Raw genomic sequence first — 16,002 nt, 5'->3', positions numbered from 1 at the left:
CCTCTGTGTGAGCGAGAGGTGCAGATGAAGGGAGGGAGACGGAGAGAAAGAAAGACAGAGAGAGAGCCCACTGCGGAGAGGTAGAGAGGAGCATACAGCCTCTTCTTCTGTCATTTGTTCATTAGTATTCCAGCGTTCGCTATCTCGGATCCGTCCTCGTACTGCTTTTAGCGTCAGCACGGGAAAACACACACACACACAAACACGTATGCACATCAGCACCAGAAACTGTACTCGGTGCATTTCGCCCATCTCTCACAGCATCGCAACGTAAACGGTTCCCAATTGAAACATGATACACTTTACACACTGATTACGGATATAACTTGGCCCAGACTAATAATTATGTGACATAATATCCTTTAGTCAAGATGTTGTGATGGGAGTTGATTTGTAAAATCACTAAAGTGGGAAGTCATCAGGATTAGAGACCATGTAAAGGTGGCCTTGATCTATTTCAGTCTAGGCCTATCTTCTCAAACAAACCTTCTGCACGGCTTTCATTGTTTTTTATCCTTTCCAAAGAAACAAAAATGTTGAGTGGCTCCTTCCCCTTTTAAAATAGCCAACAGCATTTTGTTTACCTCACCTGCAATCTGATAAGAAGCAGAGTGCAGAGTGATGTCATAAAAATCATTGATCTATTTGGGCCAAAGTACGGTACATTCACAAGGGGTGAAAACGTTAACAGTTGACGGAAGGCTTGTCTGAAGCGTTGCCAACAGCCAATCACAGTGGCCGCAACACATGCTCCAGTCTTACATAAACGTCATTGGCTGGCTTTTCGTGGGTTATTTGCATAAGGCGATCTGAGGCATGCGTTGCCGCTTGAAAAGTTGAGAAATGTTCAACTTCTGCAGCGAGAAACATCATTGACGCGGCACCAACGGATCCGCAATTCAGTTCTGCAACGCATGACGTCACCCATTAAAAGTGGAAAGCGTTAACGTGTGAACGTTATTATACGTTTTGAAAGCATTATTGAATTTTGTCAATGTTTCCGCGCAAACTAAATTATAAATATCCTTATGGATAACATATTCATACAAACATTTTGATTTCATGTGGACTTTAAGGGGATAAATAGCTCCACTAAAGGTTGGCATGGTATCCTCACCTTTATATGCAAGGACTCCATGGCTCTAAATGGCTACGTATCCACCATAACAGGCCAGAATTTTAATTTCATTTGCATGGTTTGTGTCTAGACTTGATCTAGGTCTGCAACTGGTCTGGGTCTGGCCATTGGGGGTCTGTGTGGTGGAAACTTGGAAAAGCTGTTTTACTTTACACTTTAGATATTGTCAGATGCGTTTCTGTTTGTGTGGTTTGATGGGGAAGATTCTTGTGAGGGGTAAACAATGGAATGTAAGTTGCATACCAGAAAAATTTTGTAACAAAAACCTTAAAATATGACATTTCACAATTGATCTAAGGAAGAGGCTGTTTCTTGTGTCTGTTTTCGCAATGTGGGAAATTCTACGACACATTGGGACATCCCAAAAATGTTCAAGTTAAGTTTTAGCTATCGATGCTCCAAACATGAAATGATTTTAATTGCTCCTACATGATTTTCTAGTTTTAGCTGAACCATCATCATCAACAATGTAGTTTTTTTCAAAGCACACCTGTTTTAGGGTTGAGCTCACTGAGGTAAAACATTCCTGTTGAGGCAAAACATGTGGATACACACTGAGTATTTGTGGGATATTGCTGTCGATTTGAGAACTGCCTGCTGCGGCGGCCTCGGTTTAGCTAGAGCACTATTGCCAGCCTGTTGTAGGTGTAGTGTATTATAGTGATTCTGCTGTGTGGATAGGGTGGTATTATTGGATGGATCTCCACGGTAACAGGGCGGGTGAAACTCAATCGGAGTCTCTCCATGTCGCTCCCTCAGATGGCCACCCGCTGATCCTGACCTTCTGGATGTTTTTCCCCACTCAGTTTTTTTCTCTCTCTCCTTCTCATTTAGCTTATCTACTCACTCCTCTCTTTTCAGTATTCATTTATCAATTCCTCTAGTTATGATTCTGAGAAGTGTACGCATGTTCCCTTCCTTTAAAGTGGCAGCACAGGCCAAAAATAACGGTCAACCCAGATGATAACCGCAAATAAAAAACATCTAACTACCACTATGTGTAATCAGCTTATGAGTATGTGTATGCATGTGTGTGTGTGTGTGTTGAGCCACAAATTAAGACATTCACTTGTGCAAGAAAGGGGCCTGGGTAAGGCAAGATAATAGAAGATTATTTTCATGAGATGTACTCTGAATATTAACCACCTCATCTAACTGACTCCGTCATTCTCTCTGTAGACGATTGACTATTTATTGCTGTATCCGTAAGTACAGTCTGAATCAGCATGGCCTCGTACCATGACCAGAGCATAAATATTAAAGACAAGAAGAAACAGCAAGGAATAAATGGTTAATAGGGCCATCGAGAGCGAAAACAAAGGAGGCCAATGACAGACACTTGCGGCACCCCATCTCAAACTCTCTCCAACGCTCTGTGTGTACGTATGTGTGCGTGTCTGTCGTTTTGTCCTGAGGTAATGACTCTCACCAGGGATCGGCAGCACACAACTGAGTTCAGGCGGGGGTCCATTACACCTTCACACATACACATGCACACAGGCCTGCATTATTTGTATCAAACAACTGATATGTTTTGCCTCTGACGCACAAACGCAGACACACTCCCGCCTCACAGCACCAGGAATGAAAACAGACCCTCTTCCATGATTCCTGCTCAACATCTCTCCAGCAGGAAGTATGAGCTATGAGCCGTCCCCTGGGACGGCAGAAAGAGAAAGAGAGCCTGACACTGCCTGGCCAAGATCTGTGCTCATACATGCTCTTTTGCCTCTTTTATTTTTCTCTTTCGCCACCCTCTTTTGTCTTGCTCTGTTTTCCTTCGTTTTGTTTCTCTACTCTGTATAAAACACCAGATTAGTTGGTTACACTCAAAACACTCATATCTATTTTGTGCAGAGAAATGCCATTTCCGCTGCTTTATTATTCTCTCTCTCTCTCTCTCTGTGGGAGGCTGGGAGGAAAGTTTGCTTTGAAGAAAGAGGGTTTAACATGTGTGCTAATAAATAGCCGGTTTGCCCCAGGCAGGAGTAAAAGAGCTCAAGTCTCTCTCTTCTATACGGTCGCCGGCACTGTCAGTGATTACAACTTATATATCCTCCAGTTCAGAAAGCAAAAGGGTAGAGGAATGCGCCTGTCCTGACAGACCTGATTTTACTTTCCAGTTTCGGCTCTCCGAAAAGAGACGACTTATTATTTTCTACATCCATAAACTTTTCAAATTCCCTTTGGGTGTCTCCAAGAAGTGTTTTGTTCTCATTCCTTCCTTTCATTTTCCATGAGACAGGAAAGTTCATCCCTTCACCCGATACTTCTGCCACGCCATGGCAAGCTTTGTTTGGTTTGCGATATCATTTAACACCCATACTTTGCACAACTGGTCAGTTAGAGCTAGCCTTGGAGAAACAGTTCTGTGATTTGCTAGCTATTTGCTTACCCTAATGATGTTTCAAGCCGTTTTCTTTTCGCATTGGAAACAGGAGGGGTTTCAAAGAATCTTAATGATGTTTTTCCTTGTGGATTCACTTGGTGGAGCATTTCGTTAGCAACACAAAGGTCATGGGTTCAGTCCCAAGGATCACACATACGGATAAAATGTATAGCTTAAAGGCACTTTAAGTCACTTTGGATTAAAGTGTCTTGCCATAAATGTAAATCTTTTTTTATATACAGTAAATGTGAATGGTGACTAAGGGTGCATGGCTTTTGGAGTGCACACATTTTATAATGACATTTTAAGGTGATTTATTAAAAATCTTGTTTAAGATCTAGTTCACTATTGACTTTTGATGCACTACGGACCGTAACGTAAAAACTATTTTCCATTACATCTCCCATTGTGCTACTTGCATGAATTCATACAGGTTTGAAATGAAAAGGTAAATAATGACACCACATTTTTTCATTATAGGGGAAAACTTTCGCACTTTCAACAGGAATTGTTTCAGAAAACTAGTAACTTGCTGTAAGCACTTCTTGTATTATTGCCACCATATGACAAATCGCTTAAGTGTTTCCTGATCTTTGTAAGTCGCTTAAAAAAATATGCATCTGCTAAATGTAAATGTAATGTAAACTATCCTTAAAAATACACACATTTTCTTTATTCAACAGACAAATGCAACCTTCAACGCATGGTCTCCGATAAGCCGTATGAGAATGTTAGCATGATTCATACTGAAACCCGGGCCTGTCTCGCTTTCACTAAATGAGCAGAGCCGCTGAGCACGGATGACCCTTCACGCCTTCCTACAATTCCCAGAAATCAATGCTTGGATGGAGCTTCCATTACCATTATTGATAGCTGAGACGGTGACAGTGACTGCTGCCAATGAGAGGCCGCAATGATGTGTAGCTGAGGAGCTGAGAGCACGTCTTTGTCTCGCTGTCTTTGTCTGTCTATTTCCTGTCTCTCTCTCCGATTCGGTTTTTCACAATCGTCTCCCCTCTTTCTCTCCTTCCACTAAAAATACAGCCTTCCCGGGCAGTATACAGAGGTAGAAAGGCTTTAAATCACTTCCTAAAGCAATGTCTATTAAAATGCCTTCATCTGGTCGATTTTTCAAGATAAATACTTCCTCGTCGGCTATGATATCCCACAATCCTGTGTGTGCGATTTGAACAACATCTGACAGATTGCTTTTAAAAAGTAAATTATTTGCAAAGATTCATGTATGATTCAACATCTACGGAGAATGTTTATCAAATATTTGCTTTGTTATCTCTAAAGCCCTTGTGAATTTGTTCTGGATCATTAATGTTGTTTTGGTGCATTGCAAGCCTATCTGGAATCGGTTTCCTTAGGAGGAATCACACAACACATTGTCTGTTAAGTCACTGACTGACTAGGCAGCAAGACAGCTATTCAGACACTCTCTCGAAATACATAAACACTTCTCTCTGTAAGGCACCACACATACTTAGATTCTCACACACACCTGTCTCTTGGTCTACACACAGCTGTATGTTCACCTGAGGCAGCTGCGGCCCGTTTTCAGTCTTTAAGTACTCCAGAACTCAAAAGCTACATTGTCACTTGTTAGCAGTATAGACAGAGAGAACGAGAGAGAGAGAGAGAGAGAGAGAGAGGAGGAGACAGCAAGAGTGTGCAAAGAAATGTCCTTGTATTTCTGTCACTCTTTGTAACCACCAGGGACCTGGAGAATGAAACGGCGCAGCCGAGCAGAGAGCCCTGAGAGGCTGCCGTCCGCCCACCGTCCCCGCTGAGTCCGCGACCGGCATTCGCACTACCAATTAGCCTGAGCCCAAAACTGAGAGAGGCCGGCTGATTTGTTTGTTCCAAAGCACAAACTCCGTCCACCACAGTGGTTCGGTCGAGAGGCTCGGCTGTGAAAGCGAGTAGCCAAATTAAAGATCTTTACGCATAGAAAGGGTAGGGTGTTTAAGAAGTGTCAGCCTAAAAACCGGCGGAGAGCTTTGTTTCGACTAATTGGGAGGGAAAGGGGTGAAGAAAAGAGAATCTCGCATCCTGGCGACGAAATTAAATTAGGTTTAAATCGGCAGAAACCGTGTTCAGCCTTTTCGGTTACAGCTTCCAATTACCCAAAACAAACACAGAGGTGCATAACCGTGACAAATGACTCCAAAACTGGAAAACTGGTCTTGCAACAATGCAAAGTCACAGAGAGAAAGATTATAAAAATCAATGACACACGACTATTAAGGATTGTCATGGAAATACTCACTGGGTGGGAGTGTCCTCAACTGTGTGACATCACTGCTTGACCACCTGTAGGTGAAAAAAGAGACGGTATTATTTCAATAATAAATCATTATGTATAATACAGTGTATGGTTATGTAGTATGTGACAAATAAAACTTGAAACAATGGCACATTTGATCACTAAACGGACTACACTAAACAAATAAACTAGAAAGACGAAGTTTAAAGGGATAGTTCATCCAAAAATGAAAATTCTGTTATCATTTACTGACTCTCATGTTGTTACAAACCTGTATGAATTTCTTTGTTCTAATGAACACAAAGGAAGATTTTTTGAGGAAACCAATCAGAGGCCCCATTGACTTCCATTGTAAGAAAAAGAATACTGGAACTTAATGGGGCTTTTGATCGGTTTGGTCACAAACATTCCTCAAAATATCTTCCTTTGTGTTCATCAGGTTCACACAGGTTTGCAACAACATAAGAACGAGCAAATGACGACAGAACCCTCAACCCTGGGTGAACTATCCCTTTCATTAAAAAAAAACCCGAATTAACCCACACAGAAATGTAATATATTGAAATATATTTTAAAACAAACACATTTACACATGGCAATATATCAGATTTCTGAATGGTTAAAGCTTTAGCTCAAGGGAAAACGTCAATGGCAACAAGTTTCAAAACACATTCAGCATTGTGTCTAGAGAACTACTAGTGAGTGTAGCGTGTTTACACCCAACCTGTGGCTGCCAATGCTAAGAAAAACACACACATAAAAGCACTGACAACCACTTTTCACATGCCCATACAAGAAAAGCAAAAACACACGAATGTGTGAACGCTCAAACGCACTCCTGATTCAGGCTTTATTCCTGCTAAACCTGTTGGAATTACAGCAAAGCTTAAAACTCAGGGTGTGTGGGACGATTTTTCCAAACACACATGCTGTAAACCAGCCTACTCCAGTTTTGGTGCACGATTTTGTTTGACAGTGTGTGTTTGTGTACGCGAATTATCGGGAGCATCACAACAGGGAGACACATGGATGAAACAGACACACAAATCAGATAAGTTTCCAATCTCTTCAATCACACAAAGCTGCACACAGCCCGAGAAACAAACACCACATGCACAAACGAAATAACAAATTACCACCACAAACGAACAGCAGACGCATTCCGAGTAATCTGCGGCCGGGCAGTTAGTTCCTCTTTTAGTTCTTTAAAACATTTCCATCTGGGCAGAGATTGAAAAATCTGGAACAGTTTACCACTGTTTGCTACGCATTGAAGCCGGCAGTGACTGACAGCATCCACGCGTCAATCAAAACCCAGGCCAGCCAATCCATGTTGGAGGCTCTCCATCGCCGCAGTGACCAAGGACACATGCGGCGTCGGAGCTGATGTCACCCGGGGGAGTTAAAGTGGAGACGGGCGTAATGACAGCTCGGAGAATCTAAGACGGAGATAATAGCGAGCGCGCTGTCTGGGGTTGATCGCTTTCTGCGCAACACGTACGACGGCCTCATTTGCAGGCGCGTGGGCCCGATCGTACAACGCGCTACGACTGAAGGGCCAAACTGTGCATTTATGGGTTCTGGGGAAGCAACGCTCTCCATTCTTCATCCCGAGGACCAACTAATCAAAAACGTCTTGACGCTACATTTTTTTATTGACTTGCCTAAAGGGAGGAATTTAGATGAAATGATAACGCACCCCCTTCGGATAGACTGCAAACTGCGCGCAGCTGTGAGGGTAGCGTGAGGCAAAAAGGGGAGGGTTTCGCTTTTTGTGTTCGTTCTGCTTCAGGTTGATACTTCCTGCCGTACGAGTCGGTCCTTTAGGGAGCACCTTGCCACGACTGCAGACGTTTAGCTCAGCCCTTCAGAGAAACACAGGCAAGTCCCGACAATCTATCTCCCACAGAATCGTCTCACCAGTCCAGTTTCAGGAAACCGATCCCTAAATAGAAGTGATTCATCTTTTTTCATACAATATGAGCACACACAGCACAAAGGGACTTCTCTTTCCTTTTCTCATCTCTTTCTTACTGCCTCTCTCTCCCTCTCTGTGCTCTGTATGATTCAATGTGGCTGCGGGGCAGAGTCTTTTATCGCTGTATTATGCCCAGCTGAAAGCTGACAAAATGGAATCTGTGTGCCGTGTAAAAAAACGGCCTTGGACCAGATCTCCTTCTCTTATGTTGATACCAAGACCTGTAATCTTATTCTTTCATCATTAGGCCAATTGCAGTCTCTCCGTGAGAAAAGGAGGGGCGAGAAGGAGATTAACACCGAGCGGGTTTTAAAAGAGTATCCGAGGGGGAAAAAACGTACCTGGAAACGTTCGCTCAAAAATGGCCACTAGACAATTAGCTCCATCTGGGGATTGGGGGGTGGTGGTGAGAGGGGGGCAGGCTATAACTTAAACTGCCCACACTGGAGGTCATCACTCAAACGCTAATGGAAGAACCCCGGCACAAACATGCGCGCACACACACAGAGTCGCTCTCTCTCGCACGCCAAAGGACGCAGCGATCCTCTTTGAACGAATTGCTAAACACTGCAGTAATTTCGCGGTAAAAGTTCACCCGCGCTGCATGGTGCAGAACGCGGCAACTCGTGACAATAAGGCCAAATTAATATTCAACCCATTTCCTATCCTCGCTTTCCTTCACCTTTGAAGTCTGGTGGAAATGAAGACCAGATGGAGGCAAAGGAAGAACGAAAAGAGAGAGAGAAAAACACTCATGTGTCTCCACATGAAATGGAGCAGTTTTTTAAACAAAGGTAGAACATGTGGGAAAGCTTCTAATGATCCGCAGTCATCACTAGACACGGCATGAGCGCGGAACGTGTTTTCGGCAGTCCCGGATACGAAAGCAAACAAACGAATGGGGAAATGATCAGTGGAGGCTTTGCTTTAGATTACAAGTGAACAAACACTGCAAGAATCCATGCAAGAGGCAAAGCCTCACAAGTGCAATTATTTAAAAAGTTTGTTTACTAATCAGCCAACTAAATCTCATAAACAGCATGTTGGCGTATTTCTACTAATCATCTCTGTTATGATATATCAGATCATGATCACCATATGTGGAAAAAACTACAGATGCAGGATATATTGGGATCATCTTGGTTATTGGATACAATAATCAGTTTATTGATATCAACCAGACATCGGTGCCATCTCTAATACCACATCCACTGCTACAAGTAGGAACACAAAATACCTCATGTATTACTATTTCATTCAAGTGCTATTGAAGAATCAAGTTAAGCGCTAAAGAACGCAAAGCAGCAGAATACCATGCCATCAAACAGGCCTTGAGATTTCTCTGCATGAAGGTCAATCCCGCTGCCTGTGCAGCTGTCACGCCTTTCCCTCACACACACACACATACACAGACACGTACGAACACACACAGATGAACAAGATAGTCATCTATCATCCCTGAGCTCAACACACAACGAAAAGCTCATCAACCTGACATCGATGTAGTCGAGCAGCAGCCGCGACAAAATATCCCTCCTTTTAAATGAATCTAGCATATGTCCCTATCAAATATTAAGAAGAGCATCATGATGCTGGAAAGTCTGAAGCGGTGTACAGATGAGGGGATGTAAGGAAATGACGTGTGACGATTAGTAAGATAACTTTTGTGTGGGTTTCGTTGTGAGGCATAGTAAACTAAGGTGTCAGGTTGTATTGTGGTATGTGAGTGTAGAACCAGTAAAAAGGTGTAGAAATTTAGTCATTGCGTTTGTATGGTGGTGTTGGATTTGAGATGAAGCAGTACGGTGGTGTGTTAGGGGGCGTGCACACCAACGCTTTTACGCCCGCGGCCGGCGCATGTTTTCAATTCATTTCAATGGAAACTCGGCGTATTTCAAATAAGCCAGCCGCTAGCGGTTTTTTTCGGCGCTGAAAACCGGCGCAGAGAGTTGAGAAATGTTCAACTTTGGAAGAAAAGCTCCGCTCGTCAATGTCAGTTTTCACACGGCTGCCCAATCACACTGGAGGAGGGGCGGGACATTACCACAGCAACCAACCGGCTCGCAGCTGACGTATCACAGTTACCAAAGCGCTCAGCTGAAGAAAGCTGGTACTCAGCTGAAAAACAGCTGGCATTTGGCGTCCTCAAGGCGTTTTCAGCCGCGTTTAAAAGTTTTGGTGTGTCCAGCCCCTCAGTCTGTTGTGTTGGCTAGTGGTGGTTTGTGTTTAGGTGTTATGTTGGGTATTTGTGTTGTTGTGGCAGGTATTTTTATTGTGTTGAGCAGTTGTGTTAACTAGTGATGGTGGTGTGTTAAGCTGTCGGGTTGGGGGGTGATGGTGTGTTGAGCTGCTGTGTTGGGTTCAACTGGTGTGCTGTGTTAGGGGTGGTTCACATTTCGCGTCTAAAACTGTGCGGAAACCGCGACCGTTGGTTGGTTCTTGTCACATGACCTGTGGTGTGCTTAAAGCTTTCTGAAAAGTTTAAATGTTTATAAATCGATGTGCGGCACACTGTGTGCGGGTCGCAACCGCGTCGCTTCCGTAAAGACCTACATATGAAATAACGAACTTGAGCATGCAAATTACGCGATATGTGAACCGCCCCTTAAAGGCAGGGTCCATAATCTCTGAAAGCCAATGTTGACATTGAAATGACCTAAACAAACACGCCCCTACCCCAATAGAATCTGGACCTTCGGTTGATAGACCCGCCCCACACATACGCAACCCAGGCAACAATGTCGGTTAGTAGACACGCCCCTTACTGCTGATTGGCTACAAGTGTGCTTTGGTAGTCGAAGGTTGTGTTGACTAGTGGTGGTTTGTTGTGTTCGATAATGGTATTGTGTTGGGTATTTGTGATGTGTTGGACTGTGTGTTAGTTAATGACGGCGTGTTAAGCTGTTGTGTTGGTTAATGGCGGGCTGGTTAATAATGTTGGGTTGTTGTGTTGAGCTGTTGTCCTGGCCAGATAGCAATAGACTCCGAAGTTGCGTTGTGGCGATGTGTTGAGCTGTTGTGTTGTGAAGTTGCAGTGTGTTGAGCTGTTGTGTTGGGTATTTGTGTTAAGCTGTTATATAGATATTTGTATTGTGAACAGTGGTGTTCACTATTGGTGGTGTGTTGAGCTGTTGTGTTTGGAAGTGGTGGTATGCTGACATGTTGTGTTGGGTTGTTGTATTGGGTATTTGTGTTGTGTTGCTTAATGATGGTGCGCTGAGCCGTTGTGTTGGTTAATAGCGGGTTGGTTAATAATGTTGGGTTATTATGTTGGGTATTTGTGATATGTTTAACTGTAGTGTTAGTTAATGACGGTGTGTTGAGCTGTTGTGTTGGTTAATGGCGGGCTGGTTAATAATGTTGGGTTGTTGTGTTGAACTGTTGTCCTGGCCAGAAAGCAATAGACTCCGAAGTTGCGTTGTGGCGACTTGTTGAGCTGTTGTTTTGTGAAGTTGCAGTGTGTTGAGCTGTTGTTTTGGGTATTTGTGTTAAGCTGTTATATAGATATTTGTATTGTGAACAATTGTGTTCACTAGTGGTGTTGTGTTTGGAAGTGGTGGTATGCTGTTGTGTTGGGTTGCTGTATTGGGTATTTGTGTTGCTTAATGATGGTGTGTTAAGTGGTTGTGTTGGTTAATAGCGGGTTGGTTAATAATGTTGGGTATTTGTGATATGTTGAACTGTTGTGTTAGTTAATGACGGTGTGTTGACCTGTTGTGTTGGTTAATGGCTGACTGGTTAATAATGTTGGGTTGTTGTGCTGGGTATTTGTGTTGAGCTGTTGTCCTGGGCACATTGCAAAAGACTCTGAAGTTGTGTTGATGTGTTGAGCTGTTGTGTTGGGTATTTGTGTTATACAGATATTTGTTTTGTGAACAATTGTGTTCACTAGTGGCATTATGTTGAGCTGTTGTGTTTGGAAGTGGTGGTATGTTGACATGTTGTGTTGGGTTGCTGTATTGGGTATTTGTGTTGCTTAATGATGGTGTGTTGAGCGGTTGTGTTGGTTAGTAATGTTGGGTTTATTATGTTGGGTTTTTGTGATATGTTGAACTGTTGTGTTAGTTAATGACAGTGTGTTGAGCTGTTGTGTTAAGTTGTTGTGTTGGCTTGTATTAAAGGGATATTTCACCCAAAAATGAAAATTCTGTCATCATTTTCTCACTTTCATGTTGTTACAACCCTGTATAAAATCCTTTGTTCTGATGAACACAAAGGAAGATATTTTGGGGGATGTTCAGAAGCCCCATTGACTTCAATAGAATTCTTTTTCCTACTATGTAACTCAATGGGGCTTCCGATCGCTTTGGTTACAAAAATTCCTTAAAATATCTCCCTTAGTTTTCATCAGAACAAAGACATTTATACAGGTTTTTAACAACATGCGAGTGAGTAAATGATGACAGAATTTTCATTTTTGGGTGAACTATCCCTGTGTTGGGCTTGAGCTGTAGTGTTGAGCCGTTAGTGTTTTGAGTGTAAAGCTGAAGCCAGGATGATGGCTGAACCGATGACTGAAAAAGATGGGGATGAGCACTAGACTGAATGCGTTGTTTTCATGAAAGATGCTGTTGCTTTTGCTGCACGCTTAAATTAGCTGGCAGTGTTTGGATTACACCAGGGAGCTCTCACACAGGATTTATTCCAGCCTGCAGGAGCACAGGATATTTCCATCTCTACACACAAACACACAAAGATGCACAGTCACCCCTATACACACACACACACACACCAAAAACAAGCATAACACCGAGATAAAACTGTAAGATCACAAACAAAGCTTTTCTTAACAAGACCCTTATACACACAGTGGGGTTAAGGATGCACTGCTCACTTCTATAAATGTGTACAAATGATTCACTGTCATCATCATAACAAACATACACATGCACTCATACTCGAAGGCCTCGGGATCAGGCTTCTTCCACTGCTGCTGTTGCCAGGTTTACAGACTGCTCATATTACAGACGGGTTTCACAGCTTTCCAACTATCTAACAAACTGTAGGAGATAATAGAGAGATAGAAACTGAGGAAAAGAGAGAGATCGTGCAGCGTTTTTCATTCGATTTTGAAGGGCGTGTGAAATCACCACCGAAGTGTCTGAAACTCACTCACTGCCTACCGAAACAACCTGCGGTCAGGGTTCTTATCGATTATCTTCTATTAACAGATTACAATTAAACAAAGGACCACCCGTCTGTTCGAGCCTCAAACAAAGCAGCCTATCAAGCTGCTGGTGTATGCATGTGCGTTTAATAATTTCTCGTGACTGAGACAGACATCCCCCAACAACCACGCACACACATTTGTTGCGGGTCGGCGAACACGATGCCCTGCTGTAACGCCTAATCCGGTGTCTGTAGACTTCAGGAACACAGTCAACACACCACGATGCACCTTCACATGAGTGCAGATTAGTACTCCTAATCCAGCCCTCTCAATCTGGAGATCTTTTTATAAAACCTCACAGCCAAGCCACAAGAGGTTTGTTTACTCTTTCAAGACCAGCTTAGTTTATATTTTGCTAAAAAACACTAAACTTAATGTGAGATGTCAAGGCTAAATAGCTGGCGTCATCTTAAACAAGAGGTTATTAACTTGAACATCAAGTGGAGATGCAATACAGATGGTTTACCATTAAAAACTTATTTAAAATTTTAACTTTGAAAATGTTTTAGTATTTAAATAACCGCATATGTCAAATTGACAATGGTATCATGCTTTCAATTACTCTTGCAAAAACAACTAGTGGTCAAAAATGTTTTTTGTGCTTGCTGAAAGTGAACCAAGTGTAAAGTAAAGAAAATTATTGCATCCCAAATGTACATGACTTCCTTTCTTCATGTGAATACTAACAAACAAATTTATATTAAAATATGAAGCTTATGTTAAAATAAAATACATCCATAATTAAAGTAACAAAATTAATAAATGTCTTCTAAAGCACGATCGTGAGAAAAAACAATTAATATTTTGAGCTTATTTAGCGATTAAAACATTATAACAATAATATCAAATCTAATTGGTTCTTGCTCGTCTCCTGCATGTTAATTTGGCTAGCATGTTACATGACAACATTTAATAATAAAATTATTTGCTTGTATTTAATTGCAGAAAGGAAGTCAAACAGCTGGGATGGCATGAGGATGAATAAATTATGAGACCTTTCATTTTTGGGTGAACCGTTCTTTTAATGGGGCATACACACCAAACGCGAATTGAACAATTTGCGTGAGTAGATTACATACAAAAAGTCAACACAGAAATGCGAATAGACGCAAACAGATGCCAATAACTATTGACTAAAACTATTATAATTTCGAATAGGCACGAATAAGTACTGTCCCTTTAATGGGCCGTACACACCAAACGCGAAATGAACGATTTTCGCGAGTAGATTACAAACAAAATGTCAATGCAAAGAGGTGAAAGGATACGAATAGATGCGAATAACTATTGATTTAAACTATTATATTTTCGAATAGAAGCAAATTGAGTGACAAGATTGCCGCAAAAACATGCGTTATTTGCCTCAAACGTGTCTTCACACAAGTTGAAAATATTCAACTTAAGCGAAAAATTTGCATGGCACGAAGTTAAATCCCGCGAGTAATCTAGAGCAAGGAACGCGATGGTTCGCGGCATAACAGTCAGGATTGTCACTTTTTTGTTTTCTTAACAAAACCTTGTCTATAGTGCCCCCCCCCCCCCAAAAAAACTACATTTGATTGGATGTGCAGCCTTTGATCTCAACAAAACGTGTGAGAAGCGATCACCCTTCTCAAGTTGCTAAGCCGGTTTATTTTGCTATCCTAACTATGACCAATTCTATTAATAGCATTTTATAACTTGCATTTAGCTGTGTTTATTTACTGCTGTCTGTGACCCTATCAGAACTGCCTTGGGGTGAACCACTGTCCTAAACCACATAAGACAAGACTTAACTGTGAAGATAGATAACAACTTGATGATACAAAGGCGTCGAATTTAGCAACTTTACTGAAACACAAAGGGCTTCATTATCAATGGTATATTTTTGGTTCAATGTCTGTCTTTATCTCCATTTCATTTCTGTGCACATGAAAAATTTTGAAATTCTTGCTGCACCAAGGTGCTCTTTGCCAGCGCAGCTAAAATGAAAAGGCTTTGTGGTGACAGTGACCAGATTTTAAATGCAGCAAGATCAATAAATAAGAGGGGGTTGCTTGAGCACAATCTCAGAGTGTCTTTGTGTGCGTATGCGTGTGTGTGCGAAGGGTCAAACACTGCATGTCCTGCAGTCAGCTGTCTCAGTGCAGTAGATTCACTCCCATCCCATAGCTCTGGCCAAATCCTACCCATCCTCTCTTTTCCACTTTGCCCTCTCCCACAAGAAGAGCATCATTCCTGCCATTCCTGAAATCTTGGCTATTTCTACACGGGATGCAAATATAGCGATAAGCGCTAGAACAAATAGGCCAAACTACTGGCATTTCAAACATGGGCTCCATTATCTCAGCGGGGGGACTCCAGCTCCCCAGTAGCAACCCACGGCACAGGCAACATGACAGTCTCCTGGAGGGCAAACAACACACGAGCCACAGCCAGCCCTCATCTTTCCAGAATATTCATCTGCCTGGAATCACTAATGCACTCAAACCCTCATTCAAAAGCTGAGAGAAAGAAAGAAAGCAGAGAGAGACAGGCATACAGAAAGGTTTCGGAATGACGACCTTCAGGTGTCAAGCACGAGATCGGCCTCGCTGATTAACAACACAATATATGGAGCTAAAACGCTACGCACACGTACGCTTTCCTCTGCTTTATTCCTCGTTGTGAAGTTACAGCTAAGAAGATCTCAATATGTAGCATTTCTTCAGGGAAAAAAGCCCAACCCCTTTCACCTCGCCTGTGAAAAACAAGCGTTCAGACAGCCCAACAAAAATAACCTTGAGTTTCATCAGGGATATTCTCACATTGAATGATAAACAGAGGCCCGGGGGACGTCGAACTAAAAAGCAGCTAATTGCCTGCCTCTGAAATTCGGCCCCTTTCTGTGTTTATCTGAAAACAGAGTCAGTCCGACGTGACCCGCTTCAGCTGCTGGTAGGAAGACTGTCCGCGAAAAAGTGAATCTTCATCTCCTTGGCCTTATTACCAGGAAAAAAGTAAGTTGCGACACAATTACCAAGTCTGCCGCGACCAACTAACGCTTCTGCTGACACAAACGGTTGTCGCCGGAGCA

At 42.5% G+C, this 16,002-nt stretch overlaps 1 protein-coding gene across 15 annotated transcripts in view; it reads right to left on the bottom strand.

Moving 5' to 3' along the window:
- Positions 1-16,002, bottom strand: part of baz2ba (bromodomain adjacent to zinc finger domain, 2Ba) — a 97,786-nt gene that overhangs the window by 77,915 nt on the left and 3,869 nt on the right. For all 15 annotated transcript variants that reach the window (XM_073870794.1, XM_073870802.1, XM_073870798.1 and 12 more), the window contains exon 2: positions 5,803-5,846. The gene's annotated coding sequence lies outside the window, so the exon portion shown is untranslated. The remainder of the gene's footprint in view (positions 1-5,802; positions 5,847-16,002) is intronic.

This window comes from Misgurnus anguillicaudatus, chromosome 8, assembly GCF_027580225.2.
Source record: "Misgurnus anguillicaudatus chromosome 8, ASM2758022v2, whole genome shotgun sequence".
In the NCBI taxonomy this organism is placed as follows: domain Eukaryota; kingdom Metazoa; phylum Chordata; class Actinopteri; order Cypriniformes; family Cobitidae; genus Misgurnus; species Misgurnus anguillicaudatus.
This window is presented reverse-complemented; position numbering and strand designations above follow the sequence as displayed.